The following is a 25941-nucleotide window of genomic DNA, read 5'->3' on the forward strand; positions in this document are numbered from 1 at the left end:
GAGCGACATTGTTCATATAAATGAAGGTTAACGGATCCAGCTTCACTCCCTCCTCCACTGGAGCATCTCTTCATCTGACAGGCAGCACAGGCTACCCTTCCGCAATTCTTACGGTAAGACACTATTTACGATTTCCAAGCTTTCTGCGTGAATAGATAAACTACAATCTGCTTGAAAGGCGAACAGTTAGAGTGGCCTTTCTAATCTCTGTTTCGGTTTATGACGCCTATCAGTTGTAGTGTTTTAATTTGAGTGGGGCTACAGAGTGTTGTTGCTGGCATGCGTTGTATCATACGGGAAGGTTCGCAGCAATTTAATGTATCCCAAAAAGGATAGGACATGTGTGTCGTTGTATTGCATACAGACAGTATGGGCATTTGTCAACACGATGGTACATGTATGCAGGACGATCCGCTGCTGCTGCTGCTGCAGAGTAGTGCTTGGTCAGCAGCACAGTTGTATTGATGGATATTCAGCTTCCAGAATCCACTCTATTTTCTGGCTTTGCGATCAAGTGATGTTGCAGTAAAATGCTGTTACAGTAGTGGATGGGAGTAAATTACAGTAACAATGTGTTACTGGTGGTAGTGATGGAGCTACAGCATGTTATCACAGAATAGGTCATCTCTGTTATGGGTTGGCTTTCAACAGTATATCTTAACTAAATTAGTGTACCAGAAATCCATGTCTCAGTTGAATTGGGTTTGGAATTATATTATACCCCATGTATGATGAATAATACTTGAATGAAATGGATTTCATCACAGATGTAATATACAGCAGGTGATAAATCCAGGGAGCACTAGTTGGGAGATGTTAATATGTTCTCTCACATCCCATCTAAAGCCCTAGGAGATGCATTATCAAAAGGGATTACTGTGCCTCATCACCTCCTGATAACATCATTTTCTCAAGGGGAGCATTTTTTTGCCTGTACTCTGAACAAGGCCGATCCTGTGCCATGGATGTCCTAAGCTCTGTGAAATCAACGTAATGCCTGGTTGATTGCCTGGTTGCCTGGTTTGATTGGCTATTGTAATACACTGGATGCAACAGGATTGCCACTGAACAAGATCATTGGACGGATTTGAGAAAATTAAATGAAAATGCCTTCCTGAAAAGGTTTTTTTATTGAGACATTCAGAGGAGATGAACAACTGATTAAAAGAAGAAACAAAACATCCACCTGTTCCTAATTTAGACAAACTACCACTAATGTGACTGCAAACATTACAGAGATATTGCCACTTATTGGCAGACCCCACAAGAATGTAACCCCTAACCTGAAGGAGTAATGAGGACCATTCTCCATGCACCAAGCAATAGAGGATGTCTTTATCAAGGCCGGCTTTGTCCCAGGAGGCACTGAGCTCTCAGGGCCGGAGCAGCAGAGGTTGGCAGCTCAAAGACCTGGCCCATGACACAAAACACCCCTTCCTCCGGCATCCACCCATCGCCTCCCCCATGAGAGGAACACTGGAGGGAAAATGAAAGCGTGTTGAGCGACAGGCAATGCTGCACTCCAAGAATGAGAAGCATGCCCTGAAGTCAACTTAAGTTTATCTCTCAACAACAAACCCCTCTCTACACACAAACGTCTTCTTTTCGGGTTTTTTTTGCAGGCCTGCAGGGTACGGCAGTTTGCTCCTGCCTTTAGTCTAAGCTTAGTAAGCTGGCTGTGGGCTATAGCTTCATATACAGATATTAGAGTGGTATCAGACTTTCATCTCTCCATAAGAAAGAATATATACATACTTTACAAAATGTAAAACTTTTCTTTTTCACAATCACTTAGTGCCCAAAACAAAAGGGTATTTAACACAGAAATACAGAATGACACATGCAGTGTCCTTACTTACATGTCAGAAGCAGAAACCATCAAATGTAATTGTACTTGATTAACAACTCCAAATTATTAGCTATTTTTGAAATTATTTGAACATTGTCGATATCTTTAGACATAGAAGTGATTTATTCCATCTTAAATCTTTTAGTTGGAAGGATGTTTAGAACCCGGAAGGCGTGACAATATCCAGTATTTTCCAAAGTTAATGAACTTTTTAAGCTCTTTAACTTGGCTTTTTTGCCACAAAGACTGTTATTGCTCTCCTCTCCTACCAGGCACAGTATTTATTTTCACAGAGCGCCCCGGCTGACATCTCACACAGGCTCTTTGGAGTCCAGAGAGGGTGCCTCAAATCTGCCAGTAAAAGCGGGTTGATGAGATCCTGTATGAGTGTATGCAAGTGTGCATAACCTCACATGCATACTGTATGTGCATATCAGATCAGGTGGATTTCTCCCTCCTCTCTCTCTCTCGCCCCTTCTCTCTACATACTTTAGAGCATCTGAGCAACTCCCATCTGATGCATGCTGACGATGTGGGTGTATCCAGCCCAGCCGCTCTGATGTTGGGAAGCGGTAACTCTCGCATCCTACTCAGTCTGCTCTCTACTCTCCGCTCTCTTGTTTCAGCCGGTCTGTCTGCCCTCTAACGTAGTACTCTCCTTTCACTCACCACTATTCATCACCATCCAGGATACATTTACACAAACCCATGCAGGTAGATATCATACTGTCCCAGTGGACTGAAGAGTTTGCCTGATAGATACAAATATATGTATATCACTTTGGAAAGAGCCAGACAGTGGGAATCTGTAGTGGTGCTGTTGAAGCTTACGTTTTCTCCCCAATACGTTTTTTTTGTCCCAAAGGATACCACACGCAGCTGCAGAGGTAAGACAAGGATAGATGTGCTCTGCACTTTTTGCTATTTTCTGATTTGCACTCACTCTTTCTCAGCCTTTTCTTGTGTACCTCCTTTCTCATCCTCTCCTATTTACTCTATTATCATGAAGTATGTTTTGTAAGTTATTATATTCATTAATTCTCTGCTATTCCTTTTATTTCACAATGTAAAATATGTTGTGCTCTATTTTCTTATCTCTGTCTCAGTGCAGTTAATTTAAATGTCATTATTGAGTTGAATCTACATTTTCAAACCAGCACACATTTATATACAAACCATCCACACTGTTGTCCTCTTTCTCTCTGCGTGCTGATAATGTTTATTATTCGGATATTCTTGTATCTGTGTGGTAATCAGATGCCGGGAGGCATGCGCGTACATATTTGTTATATATACCGTTGATCCCATCTCCGATGCATTTTTTAGGTAAATTCCCCTCTGGCCTGACTAATGTCTTTCAGCTGGTGCACATGCATATGTTTAAACACACACATACAGTAGAATGCAAGCTAACCAGTCAGTGGATGGAGTTGGAGGAAATAGGGAGTGATGGTTGTTGTTTAGAGGGTTTCATATGCAACTTTTGCATGGTTGCATCCTAGCGATCTGCAGGCATTCACTCCGCATCTTTGCTTCTCTTGCAATTCCTCCATTTCTCTCTCTCTGTTTATGGCAAAACCTTGCTGTCTCTCTCTATCTCTGCTCTTTTATGGTGTGCATGTATTCTCAGTTAGTCTTGGTCACTGCTCTGCCCGCCTGCCACATAGCATTGTCCATGGTTGGTTGGATAGCCACAGCTACACAACATTAAAAAGGCAAAGTCTTCCTGTTACATGTGTTTACAGGGTTTCACATTGTGTATGAGTGTGTGTTTTATGCTGCATTCACTGACATTAAGAACTCTTCATCCCTGCTCAGGTTAAAGGCTACATTGTAATTCTTACAAACACAAAAACACACACTTAAAGATCTGGCGGACTTGCATTAGTGTACAGTTTCCCACTGTTTGTGTGTTTATTTTGAATATGTGTTTGTGTGTCAGTGCGATTTTCTTGGAGGTGCAGAGAGGTGACTCATACCAGCTCTCATGCTGGTGGCTGCTAGATGCATTCACTGTAACCTTGCCATGATATGCAATTTGCAAATAAGCATTGTCTGATGAAAGCATGTATCTGTGAAATGTCAACTCTTCAAGAAATGATAACAGACGGGCAGACACATTTGTAGCACATACAGCATGAATATTCAAGGTTATGGACAGCTTTTTAAAAAAATCCCAAATCTCATAGAATTCTCTAAACACACATTTTCTAAACAGTGGGTCAACCTATCTCCATAACAATTGTCGATGACATTTATCTCCCCCTTAGGCTGACATTTCAAACTAAAGTGAACCCCTGATTTTGAAGATTTTATTTGGCATTTTAGTTTTTTATTTTTGCTTTTATCATTTGGTTTATCATTGTTTAATCACCTACAGAAGAAAAACAATGATTATCTGGTTTAAACTAATTGTCAGGAAGTAGTTCAGTTTGGTCCAGCAGTGGAAACCAGTCTATTAGGGACCAAGCCTTGGGTAGAACTGTAGAGTAAAGGTTTAGCAGCTTAATCTGATGTAAGGTGAATTGAAGCATAGAAACACACACACACACACACACACACACACACACACACACACACACACACACACACACACACACACACACACACACACACACACACACACACACACACACACACACACACACACACACACACACACACACACACACACACACACACACACACACACACTGGGCCCACCCAGAATATGTAGCCACTCCAGTGAGCATCTTGGGATGGCTGCTCTGATACAGAGTAAAGCACAGAACACTCTGTTCACATGCTACGCCATCACTACCCAGCCTGAATACACACACTGCTGTGGTTGTGTGATTGTCATGATGGTAATTATTCTAATTAGTAATCTAAAGTTAGTTGTCAGCAACAACACAAACCACATGGCACACGACACGTTTCCTTCACTCAGACTTTGTAGTGATGTGTCTGGCGCAGTATGCTGCAGGTTGTTTTCTCAGAACGCAAGATGGGCAGTAATGTGCATGGCGTGTGTGTGTGTGTGTGTGTGTGTGTGTGTGTGTGTGTGTGAGCGTGTGTGAAGTTGGCCGGTGCTAGTCGATGCCAGGCTGTGCTCTGTCTGGACTGGCCGAGTGCCTGGTGCTCCCATGTGGTTCGTTTTCTCCAGACTTTCACTTCCACTGACTTCTCCTAAAGCCATATGAACCTGTAAATACCTCTGTTGGCCCACACAGCGGGAATGTGTTGGGGCACAAATATGTGTGCTTAGTTAATTACTATGAGTATTCTTAGGCCAGGTTTACACGGAGACGAAACGGGTTGTATCCGCTACAGTTCTCTATCGTATGGACGGTTCCTCCACACGAGGCCGTAACAGAACCGTGGCAACGGAGCCCTAAAACGATAACGGCTCCCAAGGTGGGTAGATCTGCGGACGAAACGCTCTGGGGGGCCAAACGGCTCCGTGTGTATACGTCCTATACGATCATTTCCTGATAACGATGACGCCATAGCCCCGCCTCTCCCCACTTCTGCTGCTCACCCCCGCGTCATTGCTGATGTGTTTTGCCAACAGCAACAACAATGGCGGATCACAGGGTTGCTTTCGCGCTCCAGACGCTACTGACCATGCTACAGATGTTAGTGCAAAATCTACAGCTCCTCTACCACAACCATCAGCAACAAGTGGACATGAACAACTACATGAACTACATGTTGCTAAATCCACCGCGGAGAATAAACATAAGGGCAACCAGGCAACCATGGCAACCATGCTCGGGGGATCTTCTTCGCTGCTTTTGGGGTATTTTGTGGCGGAAGTACACCGCCACTTACAGGCCCGGCATATGTTCTACAGCGTCTCCAGCGGGTCGAGCGGTCTCGTGTGGACAGACACATTTCTTGAGCCGATTCCGTGTGGACGGAAGACCTTTTTGATATCGACTAAGGTGCGTTTTCGTCTCTGTGTAAATGTGGCCTTAATGAACCAAAAAACCCACTGCTAAGACAAAACACACCTTGAAAAATTAAAAACTGTTATGGTGTGAGCTTTCGGAAAGTCCTACACGCAAGTGTACTTCAATCTAGCCATGGAGGGACAACACGAGGTTGTTTTTTTTTAAAGCTTATCTTCACAGTAATTCTAGTTTCGCAAAAAAAAAAAAAAGTTCTTTCATGGAACAAGTTGCAGAGCCTGGGTTTAGGAGCTTAGGGCTTCTTTGCTGTGCTGTGGGAGGGAGAGGGACTCCCTAAACTCTCAGTGAGTGTCAGTCAAAGAAGCCAACAACCCCTCACTGGGAACACACAGATACATGAGAGCCAGGAGTCAGCAGGCTCACAGACACACACCAGCTGAGCTAACGCCTAGGGATAGCACTACTAATCTCATTCTGTGTTGACACTCTATGCCTCAGCTGTGCCATGCTTTCACAGCTCTCTCTCTCTCACCATGTTGGTATCCCAAAGCTAGAGGTGTGCTCCCTCCTATCACTGTCAGCAGAAGGGAGAGTTCACACCGTGCTGGAGGTGTGTGTCTGCTCGGTGCCAGAAGCACATCTGCTCTGCGCACTACAGCTTGCCACAACCTACACCAGTGCACCACTTCAGGGAACTGTGGGACTTTGCAGAAGTTCCGATGAAGTTTGCACTGTGGGCCTCAGGTGGTTTAAAACGTAGGGGAGAACTGACAGGAGAAATTCTCAATGTAGTCTGAATTATTGGATTATCCAACTCCAGTCAGAACAAATGTATTTCCATCTAGTTTGAATGCAATTAATATTTTTTCTTTAAACTTTCTTCAAATGGTTCATATGTCTGAAATAAAGTTTAAAATGAGAAATGTATGTATGTGTATATGTTCAGTGTTTCCCTAGGATGGAGTCATAGCAGCGGTGCTAAGGCACGTGAGTCCAGCATAATGTGAGTGCATGTGCGAAGTGCGCCCCCTCAATTTGTTTCTATGTGTCTGCCAGCACAAGAAAGACTCTTGAGGCCTAGTACCAGGGCCGGTTCTAGCCAATGTGCTGCCCTAGGCGAGATTTTATATATAAAGAATAAATGAAAAATCTCTACAAAAGACAAATACACTACAAAAACAGAAACTTATTGACATAGGTAATAGATGTCACAAGGTATTCAAATGTATTCATTATTGTATGAAAATGTTTGGGGGTGGACGTCACATCCTCTAGGGGGGTCCGGGGGTATGTCCCCCCCGGGAAGATGTTTTTGAACATTTTAAAGTAAAATGCTTCAATCTGGTGTGCTTTAAGCACACTTTATAGAGACCTGATCTAGAGGGTACAACTCTACAACATCCATATGAAAAAGATCGGTTTACATTTTAATAATCAAATAAGTATATGAACATAACCAATAACCTAGCATAGCCAATAACAAATAAATGTAGCTTATTTTATTTTTGTTGTTCATTCATATCTTATTTGACCTAGTTAACATTTATTTATTTATGCATATTATTGTATCTCTCCAACTTTAAACGATATTTTTGGATTACTGTCCTATAGTATTGGAATGATTTCAAACCTGTTTGTATTTATCCTAGTAATAATTATAAAGGAGTGCCTTGGAAATATGTGTTTACATAATTTGTGGTCAAAACGTTTGAGACCCACTGAGATAACTTAGACTAAAATTAACTTATCTAAACACTCAGAGAGTCCTTTACCTCACTGAGCCTCTCAGTCTGACAGGAGAGCTCTCCTCCACCCTGGTTGTAGAAACATCTACTTCTTAAATCCGTTAGCGCAGCTAGCACCAGATTCTAATTACAACAGCGCCGGTACTGGTGCACCCTCTCTCTCTCCCTCGCTCGCTCCCACGCTCACTCACACTTTGGCTGTGAGCTGCGGGCGCCAGATAAGCCAACATCCCCCACTTTCATCACTTACAGCGCCCATCTTACAGGGCAAATGAAAAGTGCAACCAGGGTGAAAAGGGTGTTACATTTACTTAATTATGAATGTTGTTACATCAAGGCCGAAAATTAGGATGAGCCCCAACGGTCAAAAATGTTTTTTCCCTCCCAGAGCTACCAGCGCAGCGCCCCCCAGACCCGGCGCCCTAGGCGACTGCCTGTGCCAAAAAGCGGCCCTGCCTAGTACATACAGTGGCAATGTCTCAAGATTTAGCAAAAATACACCTTTATTGAACATACAGTAACACAAATACTACACATCCACATAACAGACAATCAAAAATTAAAAAGGGTCGCCACTTATTAATATTTTAATAAAACAATTAAAAGTAAAACAAATAAATAGTGGTAGTACAAATAGTGGTAGTACAAATAATGGCGGCGGTGCTGCGCCACCACTATTTGTATATAAGGGAAACACATAGGGCACGGGTCTGCAACCTTTTTGACCAAAAGAGCCATTTCCCCCCCTTCAAAGTTTTCTCTTCTCTGGAATCCATCGATCTGATTGATTATTAGCGGAGCAAATGATCAAAATACTACGGAGGGAAGATATTTTCGTTTGGATTACTGGTCTGGGGGAAGCCCGCGAGTGTGTGGGAGTGTATACGTGTGTGTATACCAGTGGCGGCCGGCCCATAGGGGTGCAAGGGGCGCCGCCCCACCTCTTCCCACATACAAAAAAAAAAAAATGTAATTTAAAAAAACAAAAAAATATTTTATATTTTTATTTTGAATGAACAAGGTAAATATCATACAATTTGTATCACTAAAATGTATAATCTACAATAAAATCTCGTTTAAAATTGTGTTACGATGTCTAAAGTTACTGATAAGTCACATGTTTCCTGCCTGGCCTTGCCCATGGCATTAGTTTATCATTACCGGGCGGAGCCCCCGAGCCAAACAGCAGCAACCAGCACGTTGCAAAAGTCTCAATAGTAAACTGTGCCACCGAAACATAATTTCAGCCAATCAGCGCCGTCAACTATTTTGGTCATGAGGGCGCTCACGTTGGAACCCACGTTGCTTACTGAGTTGTTGTTTAGACTCGTGAGTGACCAAGGTGGTTAGAGTTGGATGAGAATGGTGTGCAGGTGGAGTCGGCGGACCTCGGTCCGCACCCAATTCCGTGCAAGAGCTACTCTCCAATCCTTTCGAAAGGAGAAGTTTGGGAGATAAATTGATACTTAAAGACCTTGGACCGGACCAACCCGATTTGTATATATCACAGCGAGCTCGTGAAAAAGATAACGTATCAACAAGGCTTCTCACATGGCTAGCTGGATGCAAACGATGCAAACAGGTAAATGCTATCTTTTGTTTCCCATGCTTGCTCTTCAAACAGCCGGGGACAGATACGATCTGTTCAGAAACTAGACAAAAGTTAAACAAGTACAAACCACAGACTGTCTGTGTCATGGAGAATACAGTCGCTGGTTTATTTATGTCTGTATAGGCCGTTGTTGTGAGTGTGGACGGTCGGAGCATATAACCTTAGCTTAGCCAAGCTCCATTCAGAAAACAAGCATTCTAAAAGGTTTTTCGCCTGCCGTCTGTCTGCAGACTTGTAAAAGCATTAATTCATGGTTTTTACTAACCGGTATCAGTATGTTGTTACGTCGGCATCATTTAGAAACGTGTATTACAATTTAATCACTGTAAAATATGTTCATGTTGTTGTAGCTGTAGCTCCCGAGCCAGCGCGTCTTGTTTGAATGATGCAAGTAAACACAGCTGGCAGCCGCGGTGAAACTCGAGCGACTAGAGCGATGCGATAGGAGCGTTTAGAGCGAAGCGAATATTCGCATCGCGTCCGGTCTGAACGCAGCATTAAAGCGAGCTCCGCGCTGCACTGGAAACACGCCATTACATCACCAGAAGTCCTAATTTAAGGGGTCATTTCTCCCAAAAAAAAATGTTTTACTCACTATATCAACAGCCCCACCAAAAATATTTTCCACCAGCCGCCACTGGTGTATACGTGTGTGTGTGTGTGTGTGTGTGTGTGTGTGTGTGTGTGTGTGTGTGTGTGTGTGTGTGTGTGTGTGTGTGTGTGTGTGTGTGTGTGTGTGTGTGTGTGTGTGTGTGTGTGTGTGTGTGTGTGTGTGTGTGTGTGTGTGTGTGTGTGTGTGTGTGTGTGTGTGTGTGTGTGTGTGTGTGTGTGTGTGTGTGTGTGTGTGATTTTGCGTTTGTGTGTATTGTGTTTGTTTCCCGGGGAAAACCCTCACGAGAAACACCGGCTGTTGTTATGCCTGCTGTGACGTCAAGTTACTCCGTTCTCCGCTTGTAATTATAACGTTACAAGCTTCAAAGTTGTATTTAACATCTGAATTTGCCGAAACAAGTTTAATATTCTGAAAGCCAAGACTTTGTTTAATTGAAATCAGATGAAAACAAACTGTAACGGACCCTGCCGTGCTATCTATGATAACTATACGCTTACATTCATAATTTCAGCCGGAGGGAGGGGGGGGCGGAGCTGCGGAAGAGCAGATTGTGAGTGAGAGGTGCCTGTCTTCGTCTCTTTATAAGCTTCAAAAATGTATTTATCGTGTGATTTTGGAAATAAAAGTTTCATATTCTGAAATCAAACAAAACACCCGAACCTCGATAAAAATAGTTTTTTACGCAAATCCAGGAGTTCCAACAAGTGAATACACATACTATACAGAGATCCTGTATGAGAAACCAATGTGAGTTTGGAAAATTGCACAATATAAATCTATATTGTTTGTACCTCAACAATGGAATTATGACCAGTAGAAATGGCCATGACATGGGACCTTTAAATGAACAAATGACTGACGAATACTCAGCATTATCTGTCCAAAGTGTATAGCCGGTATACTGTGAAGGTTGAGATTGATCATTTCATTTTTTCATTTCACAAAAGTATAGAAAAGGGCACTAGATTCTCTTAAATGAGCCTTTTAAGTGACGGCACAAGTTGTAAAAAAATAATCTTGCTGATCTGTCAAAGAGCTTTCATCACATACACCTTTTGTAGTATTTCAAACGTTAATGAGTCATGTCCTTGATGACACATGATTCTTTTCATCACATAGGCTTAGTTGTGTTATTCCTATTGATCCCCATCACAATGTCAACCACTCGATGATAAAGCTTTATGCAGAATATATGACCAACAAGATGCATCTCTTCAAAGGCCATAGTGGAGCACAGCAGGTGGGCTACCAGTGAGTAAAACACTTTTTATTTCAGTTTTATTGCAACTGCTTTTATAGTGTCCCTTTTGTTGTGTTGAACATTGATGAGGAAGAAATTCCAAAGACTTCATTTATTCTATGGATTCTTCAAAAGAGCATCTCCTATTTTCTTGTGAGTGATAGTGGAGGAAACATACATCTCTCAAGTTAGCCTTTTGGATGACAATGCTTTTAATGTTTACCGTGTCATATCTTTGTCAGAAAACGCCACTGTTTCCCGCTGAGATCTGAAAGTGTTTCCAACTCCTTAAACTCTTAAAAATCAGAACTTCTGATCTTATGCGAGTGGGTTATGCTGTGCAGTGTGCATTGTTTCTGAGATCAACAATAGTGCGTGTGTTTTTGTGTGTAGAGTTTCCATGGATGATGTGTGAGTGGGTGAGTTTAGCTGGACAAGGGTCATCGAGGTGGGCTGCAGTTCATAGAAAGGGGCACAATGGAGATCAGAGGAACAATAAGGCTTTCCCTTGTGCTGTAGCTTCTGGTGTGGAAGTGAACAACTACAGAATACTGTTTTAGTAGTTGTTCATGTTTCTGTGATTTAACTTTGACCAATTAGTGTGTATAATACAGCTTTATTTCGACGTCCAACTCATAGTATGATTTCAAATTGTTAAAACAGTATCTGGTGGCAGCAAAAGCTTGGATACTAGCGTTTCTTTGATAGCACAAAAAAACAACTCTTAACATCAAAGACTGCCCTACCAAAATATGATAACATTACTCAACCCTGGTATGAACCTTGAATAAGGGTCAGATGCAGTTTACATTGAGGCAACAACCATGTCTTCAGGTAGAGTTTAATACAAGTTCCTCCTCTTCACCTCAGCCAGAAATAAAGTCTCACAACCGGACATCTCTCAACTAACAACGGTCAGGAACAATGGCCAGGTCCATCCTTACATTGTTCCCCTGCGTTATAACCCCACCACTGCTCCGTAATGGGTTCCTGGCATTGACAGGCAGGAAAAAACAGAGGCTGTCGTGTGAGGAGCTGAGAGTGCACAGGGGAGCTGGGACTTCCTAATGGAACCTCCACCACCAAACGCTGTGTTTTAATTGGCTGGCTGCAGGAGGAAAGAACTTCCTGTCCAAGTGTTGTTGGAAGTGACCACTCCCTGCGAAAAGTGAAATACATATTGAGTGTGCGTATGCATATGTGGGGGTCAAAAGAGGGCTCCGTGTCAATGTGTTGCTGGCTCTGTATTTACGGACGCCTTGTCAAGTAGTAATATGTGTGATGGTGGGGCAAGGTTGTGTGTGTGATTCTTTGAGTGTATATTTGTGTGTATAAATATATAGAGTGTGGATACAGTGTGGTGTTCTTCTTCTTGAGATTTTTGAAGGAAGGTTGTTACCTTTGCAGACTTGAGTTCAGTTCTTAATTCACACTTGACATATACCTACATCATGGAAATGTGTAATGCACTTTTATTGCACCACCATGTATTTATGCACACTTTTTGTAAATATTTTTTCCCATGCTGTCTTACTGTTGGAGTTTAAACACATTCCTGTTTTTCCCAAGACTTCAATTATCAGCACTATACATACTCTGCATCCACATTATAGGTCTGATCCATGTGTGATTGTTACCAGAAATGCAAACATACACTCAATGACTGTTGCTTTATACCTGCATTGTCTCAATCTGCTCGAAGTATGAGTATGAGGTAAACCACACATATGTGATAGTATAGAGGAATCCATTGTCTTGCTGGCTGCTGTACAACAGTGGAAAGTCTGAGGGATTTTATTGTTGAAGATTTGGTGCTTTTCTCTGTTTTACGTCATTTAAAACTAAATATTGTTAGGGTTTCAGACAGTTGGACAAAGTATTGATTTTAAGGCAGATCAATTGAAAATGTAAATCTTTTTTGGATGCAGCACATATAAAAGTGTAACTTATTTCAGTTGTATGTCAATGTCAACTTATGGCGAATAACTGACCAGCAATTGATATTGCATGAAAATTGTAAGGATGACATCCTGAAGGAGGAAGGCAGGGCACCTTTTTTTCTCAGCAGTGTGAATGTTTTGATGAAAACACGCTGAACACAGAATTTTTATAAGAAAAATAATGATCAGATAGAGAAAGCATGTCTCCGATATGCAAGCTAAAGAAAAGTTGTTCACACGCACATGTACACACGCACATTCACACTGTTGTTTTTAAGAGACGTATTGCTTTATCAGAGGCTAAAGCACACACATTTAAGATGATGGAAGTAAAGAAAAGCATGAAGAGAGGTAGAGATGAAACAAAGATGAAAGGGGAGAAAAAGGAGACAAGATTTTCTCAGTGTTGGGAAGTGTGCTCGTGTGCAAGGCTTGTTGATGTTCTTCCCATCTTTCAAACTAACTTTGGTGAGATGGCTTGCACTAATGGGTTGCATGAAACTCAGGAATGTAGATCAACAGATGAATGCCTTGCCGCTGCTTATGACTGTTTGTGTGCCTGCGGTGTGAGAGAGTGAAAGCACACTGCAGCAGTGTGGGGGAACATACACACACACACAGACATGCACATACAGCTGCTTGTAAGTTGCCAGGTTATGAGCTTCTAGAGGTGCGTGTGTGCCTCAGGAACCTTGTTCGGGTGAGTTGCAGGGTGTTTGGCCTTAGTGGAGCTGCTGCCTGACCGGCGGGATTTAATGAGCCCTGAACCTTGTCTGCTCCTTCACTTGTGAGTGTGTGGCCGTTTCTCAATGTCGAGTATACCTGCTGCAGAGCCACTATTTCAAGTATACTACGTCATCGAGTGGCGCCGAATGCTGGGCATTTAACATGCATTTAAACAGTCCTTCGGCGCCACTCGATCACGTAGTATACTTGAAATAGTGGCTCTGCAGCAGGTTTACTCGACATTGAGAAACGGCCTGTGTGTGTATTTCAGTGTCTCACAGCTTCTTGTTGCAGCTGCTAAAACACTAATTTCCCAACCAGTGCACTTCTGCATTTATCAAATGTAGATACACATATCCACAGAGTTCTTAGTGTGTACTGATTTAATGTTCAGGAAATACATGTTAGAGCCAACATTTAATTGTGGGTATGTCATTCTGTAATAACGAAACATACGTTAATCAAGCACAAATTGGAAAGACATTTACATTTACCAGCTGTGTCAAATAACTGTTTTTAACTACAGTTGTTGGCATAAATGTCTCTCTTATATAAATGGACTAATACATTGTTTTGGGTGTTTGCATATAAAAGGGCATGGGTTCACAACTGGGTTCTTATGGCAGCAGGCAATATATCCGAGTGTTAGTAAAAAGGCTTTTTATGGTAACACTTGGTGACAGGCAGTCAGGATCAGGCAAACAAACACAGCAGACTTGGCAGGCAGAACACACACAGCTGGAAGGCAACAGGTAAGTGGCAGATATAGAAACAAAAATGGCTTGAAATCACTAGAGACCTGTCACTGTTGCAACATTAGACAATCTGGCAAAAGATGAAAAGCAAAATCTATGACTGTTCTAATTCACGAGTTGATCCTTCGAGGTGTGCATTTCTGGAATGATTATGTTGAAGTGGGTTGACAAAGATGTATTTGCAAATCCTGGCCTGAGCTGCATCCTGTGCTCACAGATACTCCAGAGTCAGAGGCATAAGAGGAGGGGGAGAGGGAAGGCACAGGTGTCAACGTGACACAATCAGACTAGATTGCAGCACTTTAACTGGCACACCCACCATGAATGACTCCAATCAGCAAGATTGTATCATCAGGCAGTCCTCCATCTTCTCACTGTCCATCAGGGCCCGCTGTCTAAAGCCATCTGTCATTCTGAAATATAGCTTCTGAAGTATAATATTGATGTTGCAAAACTAGTTTTAGATATATTCCTTTTATCATTTTTGACAATATTGATAACAAATGAAGGAAATGAATAGATCACTATTACGGTGAACAAACTGTGTGAGTATTGTGACATAACTACTAAACTATTTGAGTTAATGCGCTCTGGCTCATTTTAATTTTCCCATTTAAATATTTGTTTTCCCACTAGGAAATTGTATTAATGCACTAGTAAAGTTGGGACGACATCGCTTCCCTGTGACTCTTTCATAGTGTAGCTCCAACGACACTTTTTGCGCAGACAGTGTTTGTTTAAAGTCCATTAGATGATTTCCTCTGTTTATGAATCACTAAGTTGTTTTTAGACAGAGGCAGTATAATTGCAACAATAATGACTCATGGGGAAGAAGTTAATCTTTGAAGATGTTCACATAGATAGTTTATGTATGGGTTTCCATAAAGTATGTTGTCAGTGATGTTTACTGCTCCTGTATATACTGTTTACAATATAAATCCTAGAGTGAATTTATGAAGAATAAAGGCTGACATTCAATTATACAAATACTGTGACAAGACATACTTCTATGTGACCGGCCAGCCTTTCTTCTTCTGGCCCTTGCAGCTCGAGAAGTTGCTGACACAGTGCCATTATCTCCCTGTTCTCCCCGGTAACTAAAATCCACAGACAGCTCTCGATGTAAGCCAATCAGATAACAGATAGCCCCTAATTTTAAGTCAGTGCTGCGTGCCTTTCATCTTGCTGCTAGATGCATTTTGCTGGACAGATAGGATCCTGTGGAGTACTCTTTGCAGCATCTGAGGAATGGACATAATGACAATAAAGTAACAGAGAGGGGATCTTGTGCTTGATTCTAAGGAGGAGGAAATGAATGAATGTAGGCAAGAAAGGTGTGAGTTAGGGTGAGAAGTAAGGGAAGTTTGCAACAAATAGAAACAAAAGCATTGAGTAGGACTAGTGGAGGAAGGGAGTTTGGGAAAAAGGGAGACAGAAACCTTCTTTCAGCTCATGTCTCCACTGTCAGCTATAGCGAGGCCTGGTAGAGAAAACATTAAAGGAATGAATGAGTTTGAGAAGAAGAGAGAAAATGTCAGCAGAACATTCCAGAGGCCATGTTTCCCCCGCTATCTATCTTTCTGCCTGCATGTGTCCCCTCCAAATCAGATATTTCTATCAGTCAGCAGTGGGTTCCTGAAACACTGAGGCTCTATTCCTATCCAGCAAATCAGATGGAGGAAGGGAAGGAGAGAGAGAAAAAGATAGAAGATAAGATGGAGAAGAAAAAAGCAAGAGAAGAAAATGGTGAGAGGAGGCAGCCGTGATGGGTGGAAGGGGAGTGAGTGAGAGAGCACAATCTGCACCCTGGATATAATTGGCATCTTAAATGAGGGTTTCTGTAGCACGAGTACACTCACTCTTCTGGGGAGATTTCATTGCACCGCAGTCATTTCCTTAGCAACATTAGGGTCTTAATGAAACTCTCGTCTGAGGCCAGGCCCAGCCTCGGAGCAAATGAGTTTCCACACCGCCATAATTTGGTTGTACCGCAAATTGTGCAGTGACGGAAAGCTTTCCTTTTCAAATAAGACTACTTGGTCGGCTGTCATTGTGTATTATATTAAGAGCAATGAATGTTTCAGATTGTCATGGTAAGGGTACAGATGTACTATCAGAATCAGACTGTTACGTATGTATGCTTATTGAAATAACTATAAATACATATGAATTGACATCAAGATATTGAAATTGCAGAATGAAAATGGTTAAAAGTCCCTATCTAAATGCTACAGAATGCACTGTATATTGCACCTGTCAACAGAAAAACAACGAAAAAGGGAAAAAAAAGGCTTTTAATGCTATGAGGCGTGAGTACATCACACTTTGTTCCTGCTGTGTGGTAATGCTTTCTCCCAAGAGCTAAAGTCAGCCTGCATTGTGGTACAAATACAAACCAAAAGTGACCCACTGACGCTTTGTTTTTCTGTGTCATGATGCCACCGCTGTGCATTGTCTACAGCTGACTAAGCCGCTTCACAGCTCTCTATGCAATGCGGCAATTTGGCCACAACCCAGAGCCCCAGATTTGTCCTGAACCATTTCAGTGAGACATGCCAACTGTGGTTTAACATGGAATGAAATAACTAACCTGAAACCTAATTTTAGTCAACAGGATTAAGCAGATGGGTTGTGTTTAGTATGTCTGTTTGGTCCAGTCCTGTCATCTCTTTATCTCAGCTTCTTGCTCTTCTGCACTCTTATCTGGCACATCATCGTAGGTGGCCATCTGTTTGTTTACTGTGCGAAGCGAAGGCTATCTTGACAAGCTCTGTGTCTTTGATGTACCAGTAGATTTATGGTGTCAGTATATGTACAGTATGTGTGTTTATTCCCTCTCCTTTACCCAAGCTGCAAACATGATTCTCAATTCCGTCCTCTGTCTGAAGGCCCTGACACACCAACCCGATTTTGGGAGTCAGAGGCCGTCAGAGGCTGTCGGGCATTCGCGGCGCCGTAGTCAGGTTGGTGTGTCCCGCACCGTCGACCGTGACACGCCTTATTTGGACTGCCAGACCCGATGCATGGCCGATTGAACATGTTGAATCGGCCATGCATCGGGTCTGGCAGTCGGACCAAATAATCACTCTGATTGGCTGTTCAGCTAGCAAATCAGTGCATGAGAAGCGAAGCGGAAGTGAGGGACGTAAACAAACGATTTAAGAAGACACACACAGACTGCTATTCATTTTCATCTCATCATGGCAATCTGGAATGATGCAAACGAAGACCTGCTCATCACCTTGATCCAGGAGAGGCCAGCTCTGTATGATATTACGGAGAAAATATACTCTTCTTCTTCTCTGTCTTCCGGTTGTTGCCTCTTTTGAATGACGAATACACACTACCGCCGCCTGCTGGTAAGGAGAGTTATTACCACTCACGCACTGAAGTCGGTGCGGTGTGTTCCCGTGCGACACATGGCCAAAACGCAGGAGAACACGGCCAGGCAACAGCGGACTTCAGCGTCGGCTAGTCCTCTGGTGACTGCTTGGTGTGTCAGGGCCTTGAGCTTCAACACCATGCACATGTTCGACATGTATGCATGCATGCACAAATGGATGGAAAGAGGTCTGCACGGAAAAAAAAAAGTCTCTTCCATGCTCTTAGGTTATTTTTATCCTGAATGCTCGTAAGCTGTGTATTCCTTGGTACGTGCATGTCCCTTAGTGACTTCTCTTTCCCTTTCAAATCTCTCCCTCTTTTTCCCTATCCACCCCCTCCCTCTTTCTATCCATCCATCCATTCATCTGGGATGTGTGAAAGTGAGGCTAAGAGGAGAGATAAAAGGGTGGGCGGTTTCATCAAAGACACAGATACACACAGGCACACTAGTAGTGTAGTTGATGTTGGTTCAATACTGTGTTTTTCTTCCGTTCCGACATTCACATGTTCCACTTCCTGATGTATTTCTGATTAAATAAAAGGATTATTGTGCTTTTGAGTTTCATAATTTGGAAACAGTGTTCTGTGTGTGTGTGTGTGTGTGTGTGTGTGTGTGTGTGTGTGTGTGTGTGTGTGTGTGTGTGTGTGTGTGTGTGTGTGTGTGTGTGTGTGTGTGTGTGTGTGTGTGTGTGTGTGTGTGTGTGTGTGTGTGTGTGTGTGTGTGTGTGTGTGTGTGTGTGTGTGTGTGTGTGTGTGTGTGTGTGTGTGTGTGTGTGTGTGTGTGTGTGTGTGTGTGTGTGTGTGTGTGTGTGTGTGTGTGTGTGTGTGTGTGTGTGTGTGTGTGTGTGGCATAGGGCCTAAAATGACCAGGATAAGTCAGTTATCAAGATACCATGACAGTGCATTTAAGATGTGTGTGTGTGTGTGTGTGTGTCTGTGTGCGTGGGTAGGTGGTCACATGGATATTGCTAGATTAGTGATTAGTGTGAGCAAAACACATTCTGCATGTGTTTGTTAGCACATACATACACACAAACAATGACTAAAGCAGATCAAAAGTCTAATAATCAAGAAATGTCATCTGTAGTGACATCTTTAGATCTTTGGTCCATACAACAGTTTGAAATCCCATATTAATGAAGTATACAATGATACAAAGCAGAGAGGAAGAAGAAAAGTCTGTATTTGCGAAGCTCGAACTAGAAGATGTTTCCCATGTCTAATAATGAAATTACTTTAATGATTAATTGATTACTGTCATCAAATAGTGTTACTGTTCAATAAATAATGAATGAGTCAAGTCATGGTTTAACAATGTTATTAATGTTCTGTTCTTCAGTTAAAATGACAGGTGAATGTAAAAAGTATGACACTTATTACCATGGCAGCCACAAATAATCGCTGAAGACGTAAATGCAATTTTTCTTGTAGCTGTCAACATTAAAATGTACTTTGCCTCACCAATGAGAAAATCCTCTCTGCAGCATCTTGAAATTGAATTAATTGTTGGTGGATTAAATGCAGTGCTGCTCAGGGAGGGGGGGGGGGAGGGGGCGACGTCTCCAAGCCACAGCCTGTTTGACTCTTGACATACAGCTTTGTGAAGTGTTAAGCATGGCGGCGAATGGGAAGAGCATTACTGACAAGCAGAAAGAGCCCTGCTTTTGATGGGATTAGCACATTCACAGACAGGGACTAGTGCTTTAGATTGATTAAAGTGTAATCCTTGATGGATAATCAGGCCTCCTGATGTGACATGTGTGGCCGTAGCCATCATCTCTGTCTTACTAAACGCACATGAACACAAACATTGCCCTCCGTCACAGTCACCCTCTCTGTGCGCTCTCCTTCTTCTGTCAGATAGTGGAACAATAGTAAGGCCATGTTATGGTTTTTGTGCCTGTTTATGTCCAAGAGTTAGTGACGCCTTGCCTTACATGGGAAGATGATATGTCTAAAATACATAACAAACACGCAACAGGGCTCAACATACGGTAGCAATTTTCTTATTCTAGACATGAGTCGTAATTATCTTGCGTCATCACTGGCAGCTGTACAACTGTGATTTACACAATCAATACATTCAAAGTTCAAGTAGAGCAATAGTGCTCAACAATTGCTGGCGTTGCATAGAACAACATAACACTGCAACAACAGGAAGTCCTGCTGACTAACTAGGATTCTGCTAAATGTAATGAGCAGTGTTCAGTATTTAATGACAAGTCAATACATCAAATGAGATGAATGAATCATGAAAAGAATACTAAATTCAGTCCTAATTGTCAAAAAATGATACATTTATAGTATGCCTCAGTTGAGCAGTTTCACTGTGTTGTATGGCTATTAGCAGTAAGGTGGAATTTAGCAACCATCGACACACATAATAGTTTCCAGTTTTCCATGCTTTGTTGCCAGATGTGTGACTCATGGGAGCATTGTGCATGAGGGACACTGACAGCATGGAACAGAGGTCAACTATCAGTAGTTATTCAGGCACCATCATGATGGGAAAAAAAGCTCCGAGCTCTGTAGAGTCTCTGAGCGATAGCCTGAAGTATGGGAACAGAGGAAGAAGGCTATTTATTTTAGAATCATATGCCATGGTCTGGGCGAATTCAGCTGTAATGTATTCATAATGCTCTGAGGGAGATTCAAATCTGATTATGCCGGGTTTTGTGGTGACTGTGGGTTATAGCTTTGAGTATGGGAACACTGTCGCAGTAGATAACACAGGCTCTTGTATTAGCACGCTTAACTGTTTATTCTGGTATTCATACTGTAGGATGTGGATGAAATAGGCAACAGAAGAAATGGTAACAAAGTGGATAGTGAGAGAATAACAGAAAACAAAGACTGGTAGTACAAACCGGCAATTAGGAGAGGAGAAGCAAGGGGGACATACATAATACAACACCCGGGCTATTTATTCCATCTTCACACAACACTACAAACGGTGATTATGTACATTTTGCTCAGCCATCTCTCCTTGTTCATTTTCATCTCACAAGTAACTGTTTTGCACAAATATGTCTTTACAATCAGGCCCCAAGTCCTACACTTTGAGCTTCAACAAGTCTTACATTTGCTCTTCACAGATTCAGACACATTTTGCTTGATGCAATTAGTACCAGTATGAAATGATTTTAGGTATATTCTTTCCAGCAGACGACCAGTAATCCTGACATTTGATTGGATGCTGTCAGATTGGTTCATAGATTAAATCTGGGGTGTCTAATGAATAGCGGTAACATGTGTTGATTAAGAAAATAAGTATGTGGCTATATTATTTTTAAATATATATAGTCATCTTGGGTGTTGGGGAAGTATTTTCCAATCAAAAGGCTTAAATCCAAGAAAAATGTAGCGTCATCTGTGGTAAAGTCCAAGTCAAGCTGCAAGTCTTGTTTTATGTTCTCAAGTCAAGTCATCAAATACATGATTCGAGTCCACACCTCTTTCTTTTTGTTCAAGGATTTCATTATATCATAGAAACTCAAATACATTTTCATCAGAATAATATACATATATATATACAGGAGTAGATCCAATATGAGCTAATGCTGGTGTGTGTCAAAATGAAGTGACAGAGATTCACTATTGTTTCACCACTTTTCTCTAATAATCTACGTGAAAGGATTTGGCAAGTTTTGCATGATAACACATGGAGTTTTTTTTGTATTGCATAATTTGCTTATAACACTTTCTAGATAATCGCTTCTGTATGTTTTTCTGTGTGAATCCTTTGCTGAATCTCTCTTTGCCCCTCTTTCGGACACACTGGCCTCAAACAGAGTTCATCTTGCCCATCTGTACTGATGTCTCTGGTCATCTGCTTTCTCTCTAAACCTTTTGACAGTGCTAAATGTTACTCAGTGCTTTCGATGGAGAGGCAAGCAGATTAAGCTTTATTACGTTTTCCCCCTTCACATTATTCACAGTGTGTGGAGGTTAGAGAAGTAACAGATGGTTTTCTCACATCAGCATCAGGAAGAGAAGGATAGTTGGATTTGAAGGGCACTTCCCTTAAGGTGATTTTCCAATGAACATGCAGCGCAGGTTTTGCATTGGTATGCTAATCTGTTGCATCCTGTTTCTCAATTGACGTATTGGAGACTGCTCACTTCATTTTGATTGATTGTGGGAAATAATGTCAGCCATGTGATTGACTGGTCGCTTGTCCAAAATGTCCTCGCCTCTGGCCCCTCAAGACCTAAAACAGCATGATCCATCCATCTATTACCCTCTTAAGGTGGATTGATTGGTGTGTCACATAGCTGTGCCTGGCTATTGTCAGCATACACTCTACATTGTGTTGTATGTATGACATATAGAGCAGCTTTGATGAATTTTAATTGATTCTTGTATTTTTCTCCCTTGAGCATGCTTTGTTTTTCAAGAGGGTGGCAGGTTGTTGGACCGTTTCTCCAAAGGTCGTTCTAAACATTGTTAACTGCTCTTACAACCAACAACGTCTTGTTGTCTGAATGAGTTGTCCAGATTTGTTATCTGTACTTTAACCTGCGCTCCCCAACTATATTATATATTGTCAACTTTGACTCCACCATTTCCTTCCACTCCCACATCAAGTGGGCGGCTGTGGCTCAGTGGATAGAGTGCTGGACTTCGAATCAGGGGGTAGCAAGTTGGAGTCGCACTGCAGTCAGCATGTTGTTGTGTCCCTGGGCAAGACACTTCACCCCAAAATTGCTCCTGTGGGGATTGTCCACAGTACTGAATGTATGTAAGTCGCTTTGGATAAAAGCGTCTAACAAATGACATGTAATGTAATGTAATCAAGTCTGTCACCAAATCTGCCTTTTTCCATTTAAAGAACATAGCCAGACTCCGACCGTCAAAAACCTTAGTCCATGCTTTCGTCACCTCCCGCTTGGACTACTGCAATGGTGTCCTGTTTGGGGTACCCAACAAAACCCTGGACAGACCCACCTCCACTGTCTGCCGGTCAAGTCTTGCATAACCTATAAAGTCCCCCCCCGTCTCACCACCGTCTGTACCAACCTGCGGACCTTCGGGGACAGAGCCTTCAGTGTGGCAGCCCCCACCCTCTGGAACGCTCTCCCTGCGGAGATCCGTAACATCCCCACGCTTGACGCCTTCAAAAGGGCCCTCAAGTCCCATCTGTTTGCCAAGGCCTTCGGCCCCTAATTTATTTGTTGTTTTTTCTGTCTGACTGTTTGTCTGACTACCTCTTGTTTTTGTTTTTACGCCTGTTTATCTCTGTAAAGTGACCTTGGGTCCCATGAAAGGCGCTATATAAATCTAAGTTATTATTATTATTATATTGGCAACCAGCGCTGAAGGCAGGAATATAGAAGTACTGGGTAGATAAACTATTGTTACTCCCCAAAAGTCCTTTACATTTAGGTCTCTGTAAGGATTACAGCAATGGAATACAATATTGAACCTAGAACATTTTACAGGTGCTGGTAGGCAGAGATTAAGATTAGATTAATTGCCCTCTGGCTTCAGTTATTTTCATTTAGAAACCAAGTAATTTTCGTTTTTCTTGAATTTTATTTTGAGACTGTTTAAGACTTATTATATAAGTCAAACATGTAAATGCTAAAAATGTGCTTGCCATAGCCTCTCATTGTTTCATATCTTTCCTGAAGATAATTGGAAGACATCACTTGGGGCTAAATGGAGCTATGATGGACACTTGTCACTGTCTGATATTTCATAAGCTTAACGATAAATCCATTCATTCCTTGCTGTGCAGCTTGATTAAAATGTGGTTACTATAATCTCACTGTGAGCTGGTATTAACTATAAACTATTTGTGTCTTTAATGGAAAGGAGCTCGATAAAGTGTTAATCATTTGCATCTCTATTGACACCCTTCAGTCTAATTATCTTGAAAAGTGTGAAGGTCCAAAAAAAACCTCAAGCCCTCCCTACTGTAGGTAGCATCCTTCTTTTTACCATCTTCCAAAGCTGTTATTGAAAAGCAGCATTCACAACTCTGGGTGACAGCCGTCCATGTATTTCCCAGCAGTAGTGGGGGGGAAACATACAAAAGTGAAAGAGTATTAAGTTGTCATGGTGTTGTGGCCATAGTGGTGAGATAGAGGAGCAGCAAAAGAGAGCAGAGGCATAAAGCAGAGACAGGTTAGAGAAATGCACTCAGCTCAGCAGATAATATAAGAGAGGCAGGAAACAAACATGGCTTCTTCGATCTACTGAAGAGAGGGATACAGTTATGGTTCCCTTTGGAGAGCAGGGGAATCCCACTGAGGTGACCAGCTCCCAGAATCCACCGCTGCCAGTTTCCTGTGTGTGGTTCTTCTTGATGTACCATATGACCATCACTATAATTTGGGGGGAAAGCATATTCAGTACATACATTATGATTTTTTTCACATTATCTCCTTTGCTCTTTACCTTCACTTTAAACCCAGGCAACATTTATTGAAATCAACATAAAGGCAATACTGCTCATTTGAATAATCGTGATATTTTGTAATACTAATTATTGCAGAGCAGTACATTCAAATCAGCAGTCATGTGCATGAGTTAGAACAGAGGGTTGTCTAAACTGAGCCAAGCTTTCGCAGATCATGTCCTGTTCTTTCTCCCTTTTGAGCGCCTTCTGCTACCATCTCTTTTTGGACAGCAACATGACTTTATCAGTTTTCTCCTTGGCTGCTAGGACTCTATCATTTAAAGTAATTTATTTTGCATGTGAAAACAACATTTTAAAGTTTGGGTTATCACAGCTAAAGCAGGTGCATTGTGCCGGCCACCCTGTTGGCAGTGACAAGTACATCAAGGATCCTGTGTTATGCATCATCACCCAACCAATTACCTCCATGTTTACTTCAAGGCAAGGATATCAAATTATGAAATGTTCTACGTGACATCCAATTTTCTACTTCTTTTATCTGCACCATTTCTAGACATCTGCCTCTAGTCAAGCTAGACCAAACAAAGTCTCTGTTTTTTTAATTAGCTTCTTCCTGTCCAACCCATTGCGTTCTCTCCATTTAGAGTTTTTGCTGAAATTCTTTGATTTTTTGCCAAAATTCTGACTGACCCAGTGCCTATGTCCTTGTCGTGCCTATGTCCTTGTCATGCCTGTGTCCTTCTATAGTCTTACAAAATGTTAGTGGTCTTTTTGATGCTAGTTTGGCGTCAAAGCTGCTGAATGTGGCAGCTAAAAAGCTAAAAGACTGAGCTACAGGCTAACGCAGCGTCCACACGGCGGCGTGCGTTGAAGCTTGCTGGCGGGCGTGTCTGAAGCTCGACTAACAACCAATCACATGAATCTCCTGCCCCGGACACACAAGCACGCGGTTTGATTGGCTAGAGCAGGGGTGGCCAACCAGTCAGAGGTTAAAGGAATGGTCCACTCATTAGATAATTAATCAAAACTTCAGTATTTAGTGAAACATTATGTTTAAACCATACCCTGAAGAAATCAAAGATATTCCCCGGTAAATAATGATTTTATAGCTCTTTTTTATCACAACCTGTATATTCCGTCTGGCCGCCGCCATTTTTGCCATTTTCAGTAGTCACGTGATGGTCGTGACGTCATCCATGCGTTCACTTTGTCAACACACGGAAACATGGCGGCGTATTTAAGTTCGGACTCGTCAGCAGAGGAGGAAGTTTTGACCAATGTGAAGAGATTGGATGGGGGAATTCAGCCATACATATCAGTATGACAATACGACACCCTCTGTCCTTAGACCCTCACATCGTACAAGGAAAAACGTCCGAAGAAAACCCACAGTTTAAAGGGAACATGGGAGAAACCTCAGGGAGAGCAACAGAGGAGGGATCCCTCTCCCAGGACGGACAGACGTGCAATAGATGCCGTGTGTAAATTGAAAAGATAATACATTTGCAACATAGGTAGTCCAAATGTTTGGAAATGCATGTGTGTATAATAGGAAGATGATATAAGATACTATATGTATGCATGTAGTACCACCCTTGCTAGCGATTCCCTCTCTAGTTTAGCATACTCAGCTTCGTTGTCCCTGGCCATAGAATCACGATTTTATGGGGCCGGAAAAAACTGGGGGAAAATACACACTAGCCGGTACTACGCTATATGGAAAGGCCACCAAAAACTGTCCTGGCCTGGACGCTAAAGGACGTTAAAACGGGGTTAGCCGCTGCAATGGAAATGCGCTATAACATACCTTATTCTTACTC

The 25941-nt window shown here is 42.1% G+C and overlaps 1 protein-coding gene across 2 annotated transcripts in view; it reads left to right on the forward strand.

Moving 5' to 3' along the window:
* The first annotated feature begins 68 nt into the window (after positions 1-68).
* kank4 (KN motif and ankyrin repeat domains 4) overlaps positions 69-25941 on the forward strand; it is a 77145-nt gene continuing 51272 nt past the window's right edge. The window contains exon 1 of one of the 2 annotated variants that reach the window (XM_034080861.2): positions 69-113. The gene's annotated coding sequence lies outside the window, so the exon portion shown is untranslated. Of the gene's footprint in view, positions 114-2457; positions 2737-25941 lie in introns of those variants that run through there. The other variant, XM_071202921.1, reaches the window with a different exon arrangement.

The sequence above is a fragment of the Pseudochaenichthys georgianus genome, chromosome 4 (genome assembly GCF_902827115.2).
Source record: "Pseudochaenichthys georgianus chromosome 4, fPseGeo1.2, whole genome shotgun sequence".
Taxonomy (NCBI): Eukaryota; Metazoa; Chordata; class Actinopteri; order Perciformes; family Channichthyidae; genus Pseudochaenichthys; species Pseudochaenichthys georgianus.